Raw genomic sequence first — 21,893 nt, 5'->3', positions numbered from 1 at the left:
GGGACCTAATCAATACAGACATTGGTAATATGTCAGATCTAGAGTTCAGAATGACAATTCTCAAGGTTCTAGCCGGGCTCGAAAAAGGCATGGAAGATATTAGAGAAACCCTCTCGAGAGATATAAAAGCCCTTTCTGGAGAAATAAAAGAACTAAAATCTAACCAAGTTGAAATCAAAAAAGCTATTAATGAGGTGCAATCAAAAATGGAGGCTCTCACTGCTAGGATAAATGAGGCAGAAGAAAGAATTAGTGATATAGAAGACCAAATGACAGAGAATAAAGAAGCTGAGCAAAAGAGGGACAAACAGCTACTGGACCACGAAGGGAGAATTCGAGAGATAAGTGACACCATAAGACGAAACAACATTAGAATAATTGGGATTCCAGAAGAAGAAGAAAGAGAGAGGGGAGCAGATATACTGGAGAGAATTATTGGGGAGAATTTCCCCAATATGGCAAAGGGAACGAGCATCAAAATTCAGGAGGTTCAGAGAACACCCCTCAAAATCAATAAGAATAGGCCCACACCCCCTCACCTAATAGTAAAATTTACAAGTCTCAGTGACAAAGAGAAAATCCTGAAAGCAGCCCGGGAAAAGAAGTCTGTAACATACAATGGTAAAAATATTAGATTGACAGCTGACTTATCCACAAAGACCTGGCAGGCCAGAAAGAGCTGGCATGATATTTTCAGAGCACTAAACAAGAAAAACATGCAGCCAAGAATACTATATCCAGCTAGGCTATCATTGAAAATAGAAGGAGAGATTAAAAGCTTCCAGGACAAACAAAAACTGAAAGAATTTGCAAATACCAAACCAGCTCTACAGGAAATATTGAAAGGGGTCCTCTAAGCAAAGAGAGAGCCTACAAGTGGTAGATCAGAAAGGAACAGAGACCATATACAGTAACAGTCACCTTACAGGCAATACAATGGCACTAAATTCATATCTCTCAATAGTTACCCTGAATGTTAATGGGCTAAATGCCCCTGTCAAAAGACACAGGGTATCAGAATGGATAAAAAAACAAAACCCATCTATATTTTGCCTCCAAGAAACTCATTTTAAGCCCGAAGACACCTCCAGATTTAAGGTGAGGGGGTGGAAAAGAATTTACCATGCTAATGGACATCAGAAGAAAGCAGGAGTGGCAATCCTTATATCAGATCAATTAGATTTTAAGCCAAAGACTATAATAAGAGATGAGGAAGGACACTATATCATACTCAAAGGGTCTGTCCAAAAAGAAGATTTAACAATTTTAAATATCTATGCCCCCAACATGGGAGCAGCCAACTATATAAACCAATTAATAACAAAATCAAAGAAACACATCACAATAATACAATAATAGTAGGGGACTTTAACACTACCCTCACTGAAATGGACAGATCATCCAAGCAAAAGATCAGCAAGGAAATAAAGGCCTTAAATGACACACTGGACCAGATGGACATCACAGATATATTCAGAACATTTCATCCCAAAGCAACAGAATATACATTCTTCTCTAGTGCACATGGAACATTCTCCAGAATAGATCACATCCTCGGTCCTAAATCAGGACTCAACCATTATCAAAAGATTGGGATCATTCCCTGCATATTTTCAGACCACAATGCTCTAAAGCTAGAACTCAACCACATTAGGAAGTTTGGAAAGAACCCAAATACATGGAGACTAAACAGCATCCTTCTAAAGAATGAATGGGTCAACCGGGAAATTAAAGAAGAATTGAAAAAAATCATGGAAACAAATGATAATGAAAATACAACGGTTCAAAATCTGAGGGACACAACAAAGGCAGTCCTGAGAGGAAAATATATAGCGGTTCAAGCCTTTCTCAAGAAACAAGAAAGGTCTCAGGTACACAACCTAACCCTACACCTAAAGGAGCTGGAGAAAGAACAAGAAAGAAACCCTAAGCCCAGCAGGAGAAGAGAAATCATAAAGATCAGAGTAGAAATCAATGAAATAGAAACCAAAAAAATAATAGACAAATCAATGAAACTAGGAGCTGGTTCTTTGAAAGAATTAATAAAATTGATAAACCCATGGCCCGACTTATCAAAAAAAAAAAAGAGAAAGGACCCAAATAAATAAAATCGTGAATGAAAGAGGAGAGATCACAACTAACACCAAAGAAATACAAACTATTATAAGAACATACTATGAGCAACTCTACGCCAATAAATTTGACATCTGGAAGAAATGGATGCATTCCTAGAAACATATAAACTACCACAACTGAACCAGGAAGAAATAGAAAGCCTGAACAGACCCATAACCAGTAAGGAGATTGAAACAGTCATTAAAAATCTCCAAACAAACAAAAGCCCAGGGCCAGACGGCTTCCCGGGGGAATTCTACCAAACATTTAAAGAAGAACTAATTCCTATTCTCCTGAAACTGTTCCAAAAAATAGAAATGGAAGAAAAACTTCCAAACTCATTTTATGAGGCCAGCATCACCTTGATCCCAAAACCAGACAAGGATCCCACCAAAAAAGAGAGCTATAGACCAATATCCTTGATGAACACAGATGTGAAAATACTCAACAAAATACTAGCCAATAGGATTCAACAGTACATTAAAAAGATTATTCACCACGACCAAGTGGGATTTATTCCAGGGCTGCAAGGTTGGTTCAACATCCGCAAATCAGTCAATGTGATACAACACATCAATAAAAGAAAGAACAAGAACCATATGATACTCTCAATAGATGCTGAAAAAGCATTTGACAAAGTACAGCATCCCTTCCTGATCAAAACTCTTCAAAGTGTAAGGATAGAGGGCACATACCTCAATATCATCAAAGCCATCTATGAAAAACCCACCGCAAATATCATTCTCAATGGAGAAAAACTGAAAGCTTTTCCGCTAAGGTCAGGAACACGGCAGGGATGTCCATTATCACCACTGCTATTCAACATAGTACTAGAGGTCCTAGCCTCAGCAATCACACAACAAAAAGAAATTAAAGGCATCCAAATCGGCAAAGAAGAAGTCAAATTATCACTCTTCGCAGATGATATGATACTATATGTGGAAAACCCAAAAGACTCCACTCCAAAACTGCTAGAACTTATACAGGAATTCAGTAAAGTGTCAGGATATAAAATCAATGCACAGAAATCAGTTGCATTTCTCTACACCAACAGCAAGACAGAAGAAAGAGAAATTAAGGAGTCAATCCCATATACAATTGCATCCAAAACCATAAGATACCTAGGAATAAACCTAACCAAAGAGACACAGAATCTATACTCAGAAAACTATAAAGTACTCATGAAAGAAATTGAGGAAGACACAAAGAAATGGAAAAATGTTCCATGCTCCTGGATTGGAAGAATAAATATTGTGAAAATGTCTATGCTACCTAAAGCAATCTACACATTTAATGCAATTCCTATCAAAGTACCATCCATCTTTTTCAAAGAAATGGAACAAATAATTCTAAAATTTATATGGAACCAGAAAAGACCTCGAATAGCCAAAGGGATATTGAAAAAGAAAGCCAACGTTGGTGGCATCACAATTCTGGACTTCAAGCTCTATTACAAAGCTGTCATCATCAAGACAGCATGGTACTGGCACAAAAACAGACACATAGATCAATGGAACAGAATAGAGAGCCCAGAAATAGACCCTCAACTCTACAGTCAACTAATCTTCGACAAAGCAGGAAAGAATGTCCAATGGAAAAAAGACAGCCTCTTCAATAAATGGTGTTGGGAAAATTGGACAGCCACATGCAGAAAAATGAAATTGGACCATTTCCTTACACCACACACGAAAATAGACTCAAAATGGATAAAGGACCTCAATGTGCGAAAGGAATCCATCAAAATCCTTGAGGAGAACACAGGCAGCAACCTCTTCGACCTTAGCCGCAGCAATATCTTCCTAGGAACAACGCCAAAGGCAAGGGAAGCAAGGGAAAAAATGAACTATTGGGATTTCATCAAGATCAAAAGCTTTTGCACAGCAAAGGAAACAGTTAACAAAATCAAAAGACAACTGACAGAATGGGAGAAGATATTTGCAAACGACATATCAGATAAAGGACTAGTGTCCAGAATCTATAAAGAACTTATCAAACTCAACACCCAAAGAACAAATAATCCAATCAAGAAATGGGCAGAGGACATGAACAGACATTTCTGCAAAGAAGACATCCAGATGGCCAACAGACACATGAAAAAGTGCTCCATATCACTCGGCATCAGGGAAATACAAATCAAAACCACAATGAGATATCACCTCACACCAGTCAGAATGGCTAAAATCAACAAGTCAGGAAATGACAGATGCTGGCGAGGATGCGGAGAAAGGGGAACCCTCCTACACTGTTGGTGGGAATGCAAGCTGGTGCAGCCACTCTGGAAAACAGTATGGAGGTTCCTCAAAATGTTGAAAATAGAACTGCCCTATGACCCAGCAATTGCACTATTGGGTATTTACCCTAAAGATACAAACGTAGTGATCCAAAGGGGCACGTGCACCCGAATGTTTATAGCAGCAATGTCCACAATAGCCAAACTATGGAAAGAACCTAGATGTCCATCAACAGATGAATGGATCAAGAAGATGTGGTATATATACACAATGGAATACTATGCAGCCATCAAAAGAAATGAAATCTTGCCATTTGCGACAACATGGATGGAACTAGAGCGTATCATGCTTAGCGAAATAAGTCAAGCAGAGAAAGACAACTATCATATGATCTCCCTGATATGAGGAAGTGGTGATGCAACATGGGGGCTTAAGTGGGTAGGAGAAGAATCAATGAAACAAGATGGGATTGGGAGGGAGACAAACCATAAGTGACTCTTAATCTCACAAAACAAACTGAGGGTTGCTGGGGGGAGGGGGTTTGGGAGAAGGGGGTGGGATTATGGACACTGGGGAGGGTATGTGCTTTGGTGAGTGCTGTGAAGTGTGTAAACCTGGTGATTCACAGACCTGTACCCCTGGGGATAAAAATATATGTTTATAAAAAAGAAAAAATTAAAACAAAACAAAACAAAACAAAACAAAACAAAAAAAACACAACTGTTTTGGGTAAGGAAGAGATTATAAGTCAATATGAAATTCCAAATTTAAATAGGGCATAATGTATGATTTTGGAAGGTTCTTAATGTATAGAAATATTCCTATGAAATAGCCACTCTCTCATAATTCCTTGATACAAATTTTAGGTTATTAATATGTACCATGATATGTTAAGAAATCTATTTTTTAGAGATAATGGAAAATGATAATGGAAAATGGAAGTTTCTCTTGCCTGGGGCTACAAACATTTTTGGAACACAGGCCTCAGTGAATGATGGACAATAACGCTCCATCCAGTGTTGTTTTCTGCAACATTCAGACATAAGGACCCATTGTCTGCAAAAGGACCCGTTACTGTTTTGAATGTCAAGTATGGTAGGTCTAGTCAATTCCAACAAGGTTGATATTTTTATTTCAGCGCAGAGTTCAAAAAGTTTCTTTGCACTAATGATTCACTAAGTCTCACTAAGATTCCCTGAGGTTGAAACCTACTAATTTCACTATATCAAGGTGAATAAACCATTCACAGAAGTGGTGAGGAGGGAAAAAACGCAAACAAAACAAAACAAACAAAAAACCCAAAAACAAGAACAAGAACAACAACAACAACAAAAACAAATGGGAAGGGGCAAAAGAAGAAGTATTTCAGTTGATGGTTGAAATTACCAGAAAGTCTGTTACTTTCCTGAGGTTACTGTAAGAAATTACCACAAACTAGATGGCTTCAAACAAGAGAAATTCATTCCGGAAGTCACAAGTCAGAGGTCAACAGGGCTGACAAGATATGGAAGCAACCCAAAAGGCCATCCGTATTTGAATAGATGAAAGAAATGGGGTATATCTACAATAGACTCTTACTCAGCCATTAAAAAAGAATGAAATCTTGCCATTTGTAACAACATGGATGCACCTACAGGTATAATGCTAAGTGAAATAAGTCAATAGAGAAACACAAATGCCATGTGATTTCAATCATATGTGGATTTTTAGAAACAAAACAAAAAAACAAAAGAGACCAAAAACAAAAAGAAAAACAAATAACCCAGACTCTTAAATACAGGGAAAAAACTAGTAGTTGCCAGAAGACTGGTGGCAGGCGGTGGGGGATGACGTACATTACGGGGATTAAGAGTTAATTGTTGAGCACTGAGAAATGTTATAAAGTTGCTGAATTATTATACTGTATGCCTGAAAGTAAGAGGACACTGTAATTATACTTGCATTTAAAACTGAAATTAAAAAAATGAAAGATACCACCTCCCTTCCAACAACAAAGTCAACAGGCCAAAATTATGGTGTTTGTCGAGTTGCGCTCCTTCCAGAAGCCCTAGGAGAGAGTGTGTTCCTTGCCTCTTCCAGTCTCTCATGGCTGCTCGCCTTCACTGACTGATGGCTGCATCTTTCCAATCTTCAAAGCCAGCATATTCAGATCTCTCACTACTTTGTCCTCACACAGCCACCTCTCTATATGTATGTCAAGTAAGGACACATGTGAATACATTTAGGTTCCACCAGAATAAATTATGATAAGCTCACCATCTTAAGATCCTTAACTTAACCACACGTGTAAAGACTCTTCTTTATAAGGTAACATGTATGGTTTTCAGGGATTAGGACCTACTATCTTTGGGCCATGTTTCAGCCTACTACCTGTATTTTCCACATAAAAACTGATTAAAGACTATATCATATGTTTGGTTTGTGAACAGCCATATATTAATAGGTAACAGTTTTAGGAAGAACAGGGAGGGGCACAATGGTAGCTGTTCTCATAACCATTATTTTACTTGACCCTCATAACAACTTGAGGTAGGGGTAATACGGTGCGTTTAGTTAAATAATTAGAACACAGTATCACAAATAGTGTTTAAGATGTGATTTGAAGCTGGTATATTTTTTCTGTCTCTATTTCAACTTGGCAACTTTCTTATTATCCATGACACCTACATTTGTGCTTCTAAGTATTCATGTTTTCTATATGTCTGAAGGGGAGAATAATTTGTAATTGCCTAAGTAATTGTCTCAAAATATTTCTAACACTCTGTGAATTTGCACACTCACTAGAAATAAACTCTAAAAATATTTTTAATCAACTTTTTAAAAAAATGATATTTTCCCACCTCAAATATAGATTGAAAGAAGAAAGCTTTAAATCATAGAGACTCTTAATCTCAGGAAACAAGAGGGCTGCTGGAGGGATGGCTGGATGATGGACATTGGGGAGGGTATGTGCTATGGTGAGTGCTGTGAATTGTGTAAGGCTAAAGATTCAGACCTGTACACCTGAAACAAATAATACATTATATGTTAATAAAAAATAAAAATGATAAAAATAAAAATAATCCTGGTAGATCACCAGATAACTATGCATGTTGTACTTCTTTATGACATGTGTTAGAGCCCAGCCTAGTCGGACATTCAACTTTTTATAAACACTCCTAGAATATTCTGAGAAGCTCTAAGCAAACCCAAAGACAGTTTATAGTCCCTTAGGTATTTGTTTGAAATATTAATAGCCATCCTCTTGGAATTTATCTTGACTCTAATAGTTAAACATTGTTAACTCAGAGCTTTGTGTTGTTTCTACAGAATAAGAACTTACAAACTTAGAATCCTGAAGCTGGAATTTAAGGAACTGTGGGAATCACTTGATCCAAATCCCTTACTTTAACCAATAACCCTCAAGAAAGTCGTGACTTCTTCAAAGCAACACAGTTAAGTTTGAGATGCTGGTGGAAACTTCACTCAGTAACAAGCCCAAGTGAAGTATTTTTCTTATTGCTTCCTTCTTCCCTTCTTCCCTCCCTTCCTCTCTTTCTTTTTTTCCTTGGTGATTTCTAACTTTCATGCTTTTGTTCTCTCTTTTGGTGCAGCGTGTCGGTAATCAAAGTACGATACCTTGCCTTGCAGCCCCACACGTAAAAGACAGGGGAGCAAGTTTGAGTGATTTCTAATCAATATGAGGTTTTCTGATTCTGTATGATTTTCAAAGTCATCACAAGTTTGACTTAAGGGATACTTCTCATAATTTCAGAGACTTTCATTCCTATGAATTATGAACAGTGACCCATCCTATATAATTTATATAAATAGAAGCTACATAAGCAATATTAATTATTCACTCAACAAAAAACCTATCAAATTCTTATTATGTTTCATCAAATATACAGAGGATCTAATGTTAAACAAAGATAATGTTCCTGTTCTTATATCTTATATTAAAAAAACAAACATGCATTTAGTTAATAATACTGTACTGTGGAGCACTGGGTGTGGTGCATAAACAATGAATTTTGGAACACTGAAAAAATAAAATTTAAAAAAAATACTGTACTGCGCACATAAAATTTGTTAAAAAGATAGGTTACATGATGTGTGTGTGTGTGTGTGTGTGTGTGTGTGTGTGTGTTTACAGACTTTATTTTTCAGAGCAGTTTTAATTTCACACCAAAACTAGAGGAAGGTTCCACTTGTACATAGTCTCTCCCCACCAGAGTGGCACCTTTGTTACAACTGCAGAACCTACACTGATACATCATTATGACTCAAAGTTGATAATTTACATTAGGGTTCACTCTTGTGTTATAAATTTTATGGGTGGAAAAATGTGTAACAAAATGTATCCGTAACAGTATCATGCAGAGCATTCTATGCTTAGTGATCTTCTGTGCTCCGCCTGTTCATCTCTGTTCTCCTCTCTAACTCCTGGTCTAATAGCCACTGGTCTTTTCACTGTATCCATAATTTTGCCTTTTCCAAAATGCCATATAGTTGGAATCATATAGCATGTATCCTGTTCAGACTGGCTTCTTTCATTTAGTAATATGTGCTTACATTTCCTTTGTGTCTTCACAGCTTGAAAGTTCATGTAGTGCTGAGTAATATTCCACTGTCTGGATTATGTCAGTATATGAATAGATCAATCTGTCAAAGGAAGGTTGTGTCCAGGTTTTGGTGTTTTGAATAAAACTACTATAAACATCCATGTATAAGTTTTTATGTTGATGTAAGTTTTCAATTCTTTTGATAAATATCAGGGAAGTGATAGTTGGATCATATATATGTAGGAGTATGTTTGATTTTGTGAGAAACTGCCAAACTGTCTTCTAAAATGGCTACCATTTTGCATTCCCAACACAGCAAGTGTTTTTACAAAAAAAAAAAAAAGAAAGAAAGTAGAGAATGATCATGAACAAGTAAATCAATGAATTATGTAATATAATTCAAGAAATCTTAGCTGTTATAAAGAAAACAAAAATCAAGAGGAGGGGTCAGAGATTTTTCTATTACTCATTGATTTTAGAACAAAGCTATATATTGTCTTAAATTGTAGCTTTATACTTTTGATTCAGATGCAGTACAAATAAATTTGTTATTTTGCTGTTAAAACGATGGCTGGCGAGGATGCGGAGAAAGGGGAACCCTCCTACACTGTTGGTGGGAATGCAAGCTGGTGCAGCCACTCTGGAAAACAGTATGGAGGTTCCTCAAAATGTTGAAAATAGAACTGCCCTATGACCCAGCAATTGCACTATTGGGTATTTACCCTAAAGATACAAACGTAGTGATCCAAAGGGGCACGTGCACCCGAATGTTTATAGCAGCAATGTCCACAATAGCCAAACTATGGAAAGAACCTAGATGTCCATCAACAGATGAATGGATCAAGAAGATGTGGTATATATACACAATGGAATACTATGCAGCCATCAAAAGAAATGAAATCTTGCCATTTGCGACAACATGGATGGAACTAGAGCGTATCATGCTTAGCGAAATAAGTCAAGCAGAGAAAGACAACTATCATATGATCTCCCTGATATGAGGAAGTGGTGATGCAACATGGGGGCTTAAGTGGGTAGGAGAAGAATCAATGAAACAAGATGGGATTGGGAGGGAGACAAACCATAAGTGACTCTTAATCTCACAAAACAAACTGAGGGTTGCTGGGGGGAGGGGGTTTGGGAGAAGGGGGTGGGATTATGGACACTGGGGAGGGTATGTGCTTTGGTGAGTGCTGTGAAGTGTGTAAACCTGGTGATTCACAGACCTGTACCCCTGGGGATAAAAACATACGTTTATAAAAAATAAAATTTTTTTAAAAAATAAATAAATAAAACGATGGTCTATTTTGGACACACCATTATTTTTTTAAATGAAGCTATATAATGATGATCTCAGAAAATAGCCATTTACCATACCACTTTTCCCCCAAGGAATAATTCTTATAATTAGTTTTTACATATCCAAATTATTAAGAGAATAAAGAACCTGATCCCATTGTGTTCAGAGTTTAAAATTTAAGTGAGTTTTTCTGATTTTTTAAAAGTTCTCAGAGGCATAGCTATTCCATGTAGTGATTCTGAAGATAAGACTAACACAAAACTTACAATCTCATATCATAAACATTTCCATTATGTATTAACTGGGATATTATGTGTATATTAATAATTTTTAAGTCATTACTTAGATTTATTTCTTCTCCTTGTCAGTCATTCCATCTTCTCCAATTTCTTTTCTTTTCTTTTTTCTTTTTTAATATTTTATTTATTTATCTGACAGACAGAGATCACAAGTAGGCAGAGAGAGAGGAGGAAGCAGGCTCCCTGCTGAACAAAGAGCCCGATGCAGGGCTCGATCCCAGGTCCCCAGGATCATGACCTGAGCCGAAGGCAGAGGCCTTAACCCACCGAGCCACCCAGGCACCCCTTCTCCAATTTCTTTAAATGGATTCCCCTCACACATTTCCTTTTTTCACACCTCTAACTAGTTGTAGCTTCCTCGCCCTTGGATATCCCAGTCTATGTCCTTGAGTAAAGACTACTTAACATGTTAAGTTGTCATAGAAGGGATAAACCCCATTTCAAGTTTGGACATAAAAGCTGGGTAGGCACAGAGGTTCCAGGAATGATGTTGGATCCATGATGCACAAAGGAGGTGATAATGGAGAGAAGGAGGGGCAGAGTAGCAAATACAACATAATAATGTATCTCTGGCAATTAAAAACAAAGCAGTTCCTACCGTTTCCTTCCAGGCACAGAGATAGAGATGATCATTTACCTGGTGTTATAGGACTAATGTTTCCCTAGTGCCATTTTTACTGAAAATTTGAATGTAGCAAGTAAATATAAAATGAGAAGAGTGAAGATACTTAATATGTTTGGAATGAGGGTGGAATTATTTGCAAGGGAGCATTGCTAACAAAAATATGGTGATGCAAATATATCGTGCATGACTTGGGACCTGAAATGATTAAAATTACTTACAGGCTCTGATCTGAGGGATAGTAAGAAAATGAGTGAGGATAACAGGGAGTGATAGATGTATTCAGTGGCTTTCTGGATACATTGTATGAGTCTAATATCTACTCACTCTTTTGCAATGAACTTTTCTTCCCTGTAGAAAATCCATCTGTTTTCAATAGGGCAGAAATGTGACTCATTCACAGCCAAATAAAGCACCCCTTCCCTTGGCCATGGTGAGTGTCCCAGGCACGTGAGTAATTCAGAATCTTCTCTGGAATTTTTCTGCTGGTACAGACTGAAAGGACTGTCTCATTTGGCTATTGTTTCTAAACTGGTAGGATGTTAATCACATGGTTCTTGGCCTTCTCATCTGCCATATGGAGAGAGATATTTTGAGAGATGGAATGAGACTATCCAAAAATTAGAGAAGTAGAGTAATATCTGACTTTGGTGTTTTTATTTAAGAGAAATACGGAGTTGTATGCTTAGAACCATTTTGTAAGCAAATACTTATTGGTGCATAGCATTACTTACTGATGAACTAATTTTACTTCAGAACCCAGTGATAGCAATTATAATGATAATTATAATTGATAATTTCCACATGTGAAGTTTCCAAATGTGAAGAGCTAAATATGTGCTAAATGTCTTACATGCATTGTTTCTTCATTTACAAAATTAATATTCTGAGGTATATAAAAAACATAATGTTTATTTATAAAAAATGAAATTAAGAAATCAAACTTTCTGCTTTACTTGAGGCATGACAGAGAACATCAGCTATTCCCCTATCAGAAAACAGAAACAGTGACCCAGTTCCTTCCACGGGCACAAGTCACACAATTTCAACTGAGAAACATTTCTAAAATTGCATACAATTTTAGATATAGGCATATAGCCAACATTCTGATGCAGCAAATTAGAACTTGGCAGAATTAATTGATTTTAACAGTAAATAAAATAAAATTTAAGGTAGATTGTAATCTCCCATAAGACAGTACTTTTGGCTTACCTCTGAAATGCTGAGTAAGAATTATATGTCCTTGCAAAGCAGAAAGATCACTGATGTACTTGTATCTGAGGAAATTTTCAGATTTATTTTTCCGTGTATTATGCTTTGGCTTTATTAGATTGGCTGCCCCAATGTCTTCCTGTGACACATACCTACAGTATTGATCTGGATGCTAAAAACACATATGTGATTTGCAAGTAAGCTGGCGTGAAATTTGACTCAGCTACAAGCATAAATTAACTGCTTGCTTCACGCCAATAAATAGTTAATAATCTTTCTTTTTAAAAATATTTATTTATTAGAGAGCATGCATGTGCAGGGGAAGGGAGAGAGGGAGAAGCTAGCTTCCCGCTGAGCAGGGAACCTGATGCGGGGCTCAAAACCAAGACCCTGGGATCATGACCTGAGCTGAAGGCAGACACTTAATGACTGAGCCAACAAGAGCCCCAATATCAAGCTTTTTTTTTTTTTTTAATGTTTATTTTCTTGGTCGTGAATAGCTATAAATTTGAATCCTTTCCTTTCTCTCAAAAGTCACCTCCCCAATAAAGCATTCAATGAGGGTATTGCCCTCATCTGCACCCTTACAGTATTGTATTGAAAAAATTATTATTTCGGGGCACCTGGGTGGCTCAGTGGATTCAGTCTCTGCCTTCAGCTCAGGTCATGATCCCAGGGTCCTGGGATCGAGCCCCACATTGGGCTCTCTGCTCAGCAGGGAGCCTGCCTCCCCCTCTCCCTCTGCCTGCCTCTCTGCCTACTTGTGATCTCTGTCTGTCAAATAAATAAATAAAATCTTTAGAAAAAAATATTATTTCAATCTGTTTATTATGATTATTCATGTAATTTTCATAATTGTTGTGTCTTATGTGCAAAAATGATATTACTAATTTTTTTTTAAGATCTTATTTATTTATTTTGAGAGAGAGGTTGGGAGAGAGAAAGCATGAGTGGGAAGGGGCAAAGGATGAGAGAGAATCTCAAGCTCAAGCAGCCTCCAAGCTGAGCACAGAGCCTGAGGACTGTGGGACCATGACCGGAGCCAAAATCAAGAGTCAGACACTTAGCTGACTGAGCCTCCCAGGTGCCTCTTAAATTCTGTTCTGTATGCTCCTTGTTGAACAAATATTATTTTGTATGACTTACATTGGTAATATTTATATCCTTTAAAAATCCAGCACAATGTTGGGACAATGTTAGGGATTAAGATATTTATTCTAGAAATGAATATATAAATAAATCTCATATGTGCTTCTAAATAAGCAATATTAGAGTACTTCCATTGACAGATCTTTATGTAATGAAATGTTTGCTCTTTCCCTGTCAAAAAATGCCCAAGACTCGCACCTAATAAAATGTTCCCTCCTTGCCCTGTTTCTTTTTTCTTTTCTTCTTCTTTTTTTTTTTTTTTTTTAATGCCTAAGAAATTTACCTAAGCCATTGATGGTGGATTGGTTTGAAAAGTATCAAATTCATTTCACCTAGAACCTCAGAATGTGACTTTATTTGGAAATAGGATCTTTGCACATATAATTAAGTAAAAACCAAGTTATAGGGGCGCCTGGGTGGCTCAGTGGCTTAAAGCCTCTGCCTTTGGCTCAGGTCATAATCTCAGGGTCCTGGGATCGAGCCCCGCATGGGGCTCTCTGCTCAGCAGGGAGCCTGCTTCCTCCTCTCTCTCTGCCTGTTTCTCTGCCTACTTGTGGTCTCTGTCTGTCAAATAAATAAATAAAATCTTTAAAAAACAAAATAAAACACACAAGTTATACTGGATTAGGGAGAAGACCATTTGAAGACAAGAAGGTGAGATTCTTGAGAAGCCAAAGAATGTCAAGGATCGCCTGGAGGCACTGGAAACTAGAAAGAGACAAGGCAGGATTATTCCTTATAATCTTCAGAAGGAACACTGCTCTGCTGGCAATTTGATTTTAGACTTCTGGCCTTAAGAAGCGTGAAAGAGTAAACTTTCGTTGTTTTAAGCCAGCCAGTAGGTGGTCCTTTATTACGGGAGCCCTAGGACTTAATGTAGATGGGAAAACTTTACCGACTGGGTACACAACGAGCCACAGAACTAAGCACTTAAAAAAGGCAAACCAGCAGGATTCAAGTGAAAGACTCTAATGGAATTACTTAAAAACATCTCAGGCATGTCCTGGACTCAGAATATATTGGACTCAAACTTCACACCTATCCATCTGCAGACAGCCATGAGGGCCCGCTTTCAGAATGATGACCCTGAAGGATGCTGTCACATTATGAAATAACCCATCAGCTTCACTTGAATGTGTTTACTGAGGCAGGAAGATGGAATAATATATTTTACAGAGATTTACAGTCAGAGAGTTGAACCAAAATGAGTTTTCTTCTTAAAATTTACTAGAGATTTCTCTAGAGCAGTAGTTACTGACCTTTACTATTTTTGTCTCAGCCACAGACTCCCTCTGAGAATCGAAACCCTCTCCTCTGAAAAATACACATATGTATCTATACTTTTTTTGTTACCTTATAATTTCAAGGTGGTCAGAGAATCTCTGATACCAATCTTTCCATTTTATGGGTTCTCTAAGCATCTCTACTGTAAAGAATAGCAAATTAGGGAAAGCAACTTCATTTTCCAAATGTTGAGGTATTGTCCATTGTTTACTCAACTCATTTAACTTTCTGGTGCTAAGAACAGACCAAAGTGTGGTCTTAACTTATTCTCACTGCACAGAGTCCTGGCCCTATGTTCCTTTTGTATGCCAAAAATGTGAATTACAGTATTTTAGAAATGGTAGGATTCTAACTTCAAAAGTCAGCATCTAACTGAGGAAATAATCCAGAGAAAAGCAAAGTTAAAGTCACATTATAAGGATAGGTAAGATGCCATTTATACACAAAAGATATTGTCACATACACGCATGCATAACTGAATGGTCTGTCATTGGTACTTACAGTAAGTATTCAGAACCCTTGTGATGGTCTGCCATTTACTAAAGCTGGTTATCATGGACTTTAAACCTTTATTAAGAAAAGTTGTTAATACACAGGCTACCAAATTTTGGAAAGCTGCTTCCACAATGTGAATGTTATCCATAGCGTTAAACCTGTATCTCTGAGGAAAAACTAAAGCAAACAAATTAGAAATAAAACAAACAAATCCCCTCTATTTTTAAAGTTCATTATAGCTCCAGGGAAAACATAACTTAGTCTTTGCTAATCAGACATGATCCCTACGATATCTATGTAGATACAGAAATTAGTTACATGAGAAAACAGGACAGATGTTATCCATTGTCTAATGCTCAAGGGATAGGGTTGTATGATACCAGAGCCTGCAGGGATGGGGGCATCAAGCTGGCTGGCAGCTTCCTGCTGATGGCAGAGGTAGCCTTTGTCTTAAGACAACCAGCTCTGGGGTGTATTGTGATTATTCCTGAAGCTCAGTCTACAAGCTATCTCTCTAGTTCTCCTAACAACTTTCTGTGATCTCTATATGACCTAATAAATCCTTTTCTTCTCATCAGAGAATTCTTTTTGTCACAGCTGAGAACAGCAACTGATACACTGCATCTAAAAACACATGTTCTATTCCTCATAATCCTGGAAATGTCAATGGCTCCTTGGAATTACTGGGAAATCTACAGACTGGTCAGTGACTTGACCTGTGACAAGAGTTTTCTGCCAGCACTTATAACAAGAACAATAAAACCAAACATAAAAAAAGATCAAGTCAGTTATTAGTAAAAGCTAGAGGAGTTGCATTAGTATTTCAGAGTCAGGTTAAACTATACAAGCCATGCAATAAGTAGATGAGCGAAAGAATCGAGAGACTAAAAAAAAAAAAAAAAAAAAAAAAAATGGAGCTATCGGTAACGGTGAGAGGGAATGCCTGCTACTGAGACAGAGTAGCGTTGACAAATTTCTGATCTCTATCCCTGGGCAGAGGGAGGCCTACTTTTATGGTTCTTCATCTTGTTGTTGTTGTTATTATTATTATTAGTGTGATTATTTATTTTATCCTTACTCTGGACCATCCTGAATGAGTCTCAGGAAAATAATCAATCATCAGAATCTATCTTACAAAAAACATCATAAAAATTAGTTGTGGGGAGGATGGGCATTTTCAGCCTACTTCCCTCCTACCCTTTTGTTTTTTTCACTCTCTTCCTTTCCATTTATCTCCATAATCTGATGACAGACTATGTTTTCATACCAATCTAAATTAAGTATTACCAACTATGTATTCCTTTAAAAAGTCCTGGACATTATCAAAATCACACATTTTATTAGGGAGATTTGACTAATCAAAGACAGTTGTCACAATGTCTAATTTGTCTAATATTTCAACACCTATCTACTATCCTATGCATACCTTGAGCATTTTTTATGTCTAAGAAAATTATAAACTTATTTTATTCTAGGGGGTAAAATGAATAATTTTAAAGAAAATTAGAAGAGAGGAGAGAGGGTGTTTGAGAAGTACAAAGTCAAAGAGACTTTAAGCTTTGGAGTCCATGAGATTGGTTATATCACATGATAATGAAGTTATCATATATATATAAGTAAGAAAAAGGAGGCTGAGTTTTTTTGTTTCTTTGTTTTATTTTTTGGTGCAAATTTTTATATTTGTTCCAGCCACATAATAACCAAATATAAAATAAGCAATTGAATGCCAAAAATGGATATGAGATATCAAAACCAGATAATCAAAAAATCATGAACAAACATGTAGGAAACACATGTAGTCCAGGACCAGATGCTTCACAGATGAATACTACTATATATATATATTTTTTAATCTGCCTAAAATAAATTTATTTAAAGAAATTAAATCTCCAAGAGATATACTTCCCACCAAACGACAATACAACCACCACACAGTGGGCTGACAAGCATTGACCAGCGAAATCCAGCAGATATTTATGAAAGCAATGACCCAGATGTTAAACAAAGTTTTCTAGGTAATAGAATAAGAGGAGCTTCTTCCCTACTCATTTTATGAGGTCTGTATCACATATTTTTTTTTTTTAAGAGAGTCAATACCTATTCTTCTTAAGCTATTAGATAAAACAGAAGAGGAAGGGAAACTTCCAAATTCACTCTACAAGGCCAACATTACTGTCAAAATTAGATAAAGACACTACCAAAAAAAAAAAAAAAAAAAAAGCTATAAGCCAATATCTCTGAAGAACACAGATATAAAAATCCTCAACAAAATATTAGCAAACAGGGACACCTGGGTGGCTCAGTTCATTGAGGAATCTGCCTCCAGCTCAGGCCATGGTCCTAGGATTCTGGGATTGAGTCTCACATTGGGTTCCTTGCTCTGTGGGAAGCCTGCTTCTCCCTCTGCCTGCTGCACCCCCTGCTTGTGCGCTCTCTCTGTCTCTGACAAATAAATAAATAAAATCTTTAAAAAATATTAGCAAACACAATTCAAAAACACATTAAAATCTCATTTACCACAATAGAGTGGAATTTATTCCAGGAATGCAAGAGTGGTTCATAACTCACAAATCAGTCAATGTAGTATGTTCCATTAACAAGAGGAAGGATAAAAGCTATATGTTCATCTCAACAGATACAGAAAAATCATTTGACAAAGTATAATATAAATTCATGCTAAAAATCCTCAGCAAAGCACATTTAGCAGGAAAATAACTCAACATAATAAAGGCCATAATGAAAAACCCACACCTAGTATTATACTAGAAGGTGGAAAACTGACATCTCTTCCTCTAAGATCAGAAACAAGCAATGATGTCCATTCTCACTACTTTTATTCAACATGGTACCTGAAGTCCTAGCTGCAGCAATCAGACAAGAAAAAGAAGTAAAAAGGCATCCAAACTGGTAAGGAAAAAAGCCAAACTATCACTATTTGCAGAATAACACAATATTACATATAGAAAACCCTAAAGATTCTACAAAAAAATTTCTAAAACTGTTAAGTGAATTCAGTAAGGTCACAGGATATAAAAAGTACAGAAGTCTGTTGTGTTTCCATACACCAATAATGAAGCAGAAGAAAGAAATTAAGAAAACAATCCCATTTATAATTTCATCAAAAAGAATAAAATATCTAGGATTAATTTAACCAAGAAGGTGAAAGACCTATACTCAGTACACTATAAGACATTGATGAAAGAAACTGAAATGATACAAAAGAATGCAAAGACTTACCATGTTCATGGATTGCAAGAATTAATATTGTTAAAATGCCCATAATACCTAAAGCAATGTACAGGTTTAATGTAATCCCTATCAAAATACCAATAGCTTTTTTCACAAAGCTCGAACAAATAACCTAAAATAGTGGAACCACAAAAAACTTTATAGTCAAAACAATCTTGAGAAAGAACAGGGCTGGAAGTATTAAAGTCCCAGATTTTAAGATATACTACAAAACTATAATAAACAAAACAGGATGGTATCAGCACAAAAACAATAAAATAAATAAACCACATTTAAATCAATACATAAATCAATGGAACAGAATAAAGGGTCCAGAAATAAACCCATTTTTATATGGTTGATTAATCTATGACAAAGGAGTCAAGAATATACAATGAGGAAAATACAGTTTTTTCAATAGATAGTGTTGGGAAAACTGGACAGCTACATGCAAAAGAATAAAACTGGACCACTTTCTTAAACCATACACAAAAATAAATTAAAAACTAGAAAAAAACATAGGTAGTAATCTCTTAGACATCACCCCTAGCAACATGTTTATGGGTATGTCTCCTCTGGCAAGGAAACCAATCCATAAGTAAACTACTGGGACTACATCGAAATAAAAAGCTTTTACACAGCAAAGGAAACCATCAAGAAAACAAAAAGGTAACCAACTGAATGGAAGAAGATATTTCCAAATGATATATCCAATGAGGGATTAATATGCAAAATACACAAAGAACTTATAGAACTCAAAACAAAAAAGATAAACCATTTGATTAAAAAATATTGGCAGATAATTTGAATACAAATGATACATAAAAAGATGTTCAACATCACTAATCATCAGAAAAATGTAAAACAAAACTACAATGAGATACCACCTCATATCTGTCAGAATGGCTAGTATCAAAAAGACAAGAAATAACAAGTATTGGTGAGGATGTGGAGAAAGGAGAAATTACAGGCACTTTTGGTGGAAATATAAATTGCTACAGCCACTGAAGAAAAAAGTATGAAAGTTCCAAAACTAGAACTACCATGTGACCGAATAATTACACTGTGGATTATTTACCCAAAGAAAATGAAAACACTAATTTGAAAAGATATATGCACTTCTATGTTTATTGTACCATTATCTACAATAGCCAAGATGTGGAAGCAACCTAAGTGTCCATTGATAGATGAATGGATAAAGAAGATGTGGTATACATATATAATAGAATATTACTCAGCCATGAAAAGGAACGAGACCTTACTATTTGTGACAGCATGGATGGACCTCGAGCATGTTGTGCTAAGTGAAATAAGTCAGAGAAATCAAATACTATATGATTTTCCATTTATGGAGAATCTAAAAACACATAAGTAAACAAATGAACAAACAAACAAAAACAGACTCTAAAATACAGAAAACAAACTGGTGGTTGCCAGAGGGGAGGTGCGTGGGGGAAAGGATGAAGTAGATGAAACAAGTAAGAGGTACAAACTTCCAGTTCCAAAATAAATTAAGTCATGGAGATAAAACATATAGCATAGGGAATGTAATCAATAATATTGTAACAGTTGTGTGGTGACGGATGATGACCAATTATTACACTGAACACTGAGGAACGCAGAGAATTGTAGAATCACGGTGTCACACGCTGAAACTAATGTAATGTTGCACATCAGTTACACTTCTATAATGAAAATAAATAATTTAAGGTAGCCATACTAGACTTCCTACAAATCAAAACAAAATAAAACAGAGACAGATTAGGATACTACTAGAAAGCTGGTGATATATCTATTATAAAATCAAATTTTACGTTGTAGGAAATCTAACATTGTACAAAATTATACACTGAAAACACAGGATATACAGGAAGACAATCACTGGGAAAGACCCCTTGCCATGGAACTTTGTAAACATAGCATTAAGAACATAATGATGATATCAATAAAAACATAGCCATAATATGATATTTCTCATTTTTTCCCAAATACCATAGTCAATCATTTGCAGCCTTACAGTTAAGATTTAGTATTTCATCCTCTGAGATGAAGATCCTAAAGGGAATTTCTTCTAATAAAGCACTTTATCACAAAAATTAAAACCTAAGGCATACTTTTCATTAATCTCTTTTTTTAATGCAGGGGGAAAGTCCTAACAGAATCTTCTATACTTACAGCTCAGTCAGATATCTTGGTGCACTGAAAAGCAATTTTTTAAAAATGTTTTGAAGGCACCTAACTGCCACTATCAACACTAAAGGGAGGTTCTTCTGTATATTTTCTTATTCCCTTGGATTTGTAAAGAGTTCTCTAAAATGTAATAAGGTTTCCCCCTGACTGCTTCAAACCTTAACATGTTAGGAAAAAATTACACATAAACCAAAACAATTTTAAGAAAACTTTACTGGCATCATTCCACCATTAATTCCTACTGTGGTGATTCTGTTCCAAGAAATACACTGTGGGGGAATAGATTTGACTTGCATGTTCCATGGAAGAGAAAATAAGCAGAAAAGCAGAGGGCTGTAACTCAAAACATTCTGCCCCACACTGCATTTGCTTTTTAAAAGGTCAGAGTATTTTTCCCACTCCAAGGGACAGCTGAAATCTTAAGTCTCTCTCCTCTACCTATCCCTCCCATCCCTGCTTTCTCCCACTCTAAAACAAAACAAAACAAAACAAAACAATACCACTCAGAAGAATAACCCATTAGAAGAAAATTAAACTACAAGAGAATCATCAGAAAACTGTTTAAAATCTCTTTCCATTCTTTGCACATGCACATCTGATAGACCATTTTAATGTCATAATCAGAGTCCTGATGATGAATGTTTGATACCAAAACATTTGTAAAGTCTATTTTTTAAACTTGATATCAAAGTGGAAATCATTTAAGGAATAATGTGAATAACGAGGTTTATCTATTGTTTAAGTGTCTCAAAAAAGTAAAAAGAAGGTATGGACAAACGAAGGAATGAGAGAAGGAAAAAGAAAGTAGGAAACACTAAAGTGATTGACTTGGGATTCAAAATAAACATAATTAGTGAGACTGGTCAAGGAAAATGTATCATTAATTAGTCATGGTTTCATAGTCCTAATTAACTGCATTCAAGAAAAAAGGTGGAAAGAGAAATGTGGCAGAGGAATTATAGAAAATAAAGTAGTTGTATAATAAGACAAAGAAAATACATATTTTGTAGGGTTCTTTGAATTTAAAGGTTCTAATGAAAGCTGTTCCAGCTTATTTCTGTTCAACTCTACATTACTTTAAGATAATCCTAAATAAATTTTTCATTCCAGTTTGGCTCTTCCTAGCATGAGGTCAATTTCTAGCTAGGCTTCTTCTTCTTCGGCTCCTGTAATGTCATTGGGTAGACAGATGAATTTATGAAATGAAAAATATTTTTTAATATT

The 21,893-nt window shown here is 36.1% G+C and overlaps 1 protein-coding gene across 1 annotated transcript in view; it reads right to left on the bottom strand.

Moving 5' to 3' along the window:
* Nucleotides 1–21,893, bottom strand: part of LUZP2 (leucine zipper protein 2) — a 495,906-nt gene that overhangs the window by 242,560 nt on the left and 231,453 nt on the right. The window lies entirely within an intron of this gene.

Source organism: Mustela erminea, chromosome 9, assembly GCF_009829155.1.
Source record: "Mustela erminea isolate mMusErm1 chromosome 9, mMusErm1.Pri, whole genome shotgun sequence".
Lineage (NCBI taxonomy): Eukaryota > Metazoa > Chordata > Mammalia > Carnivora > Mustelidae > Mustela > Mustela erminea.
The sequence above is the reverse complement of the archived record's forward strand: the minus strand, read 5'-3'. Positions and strand labels throughout refer to the sequence as shown.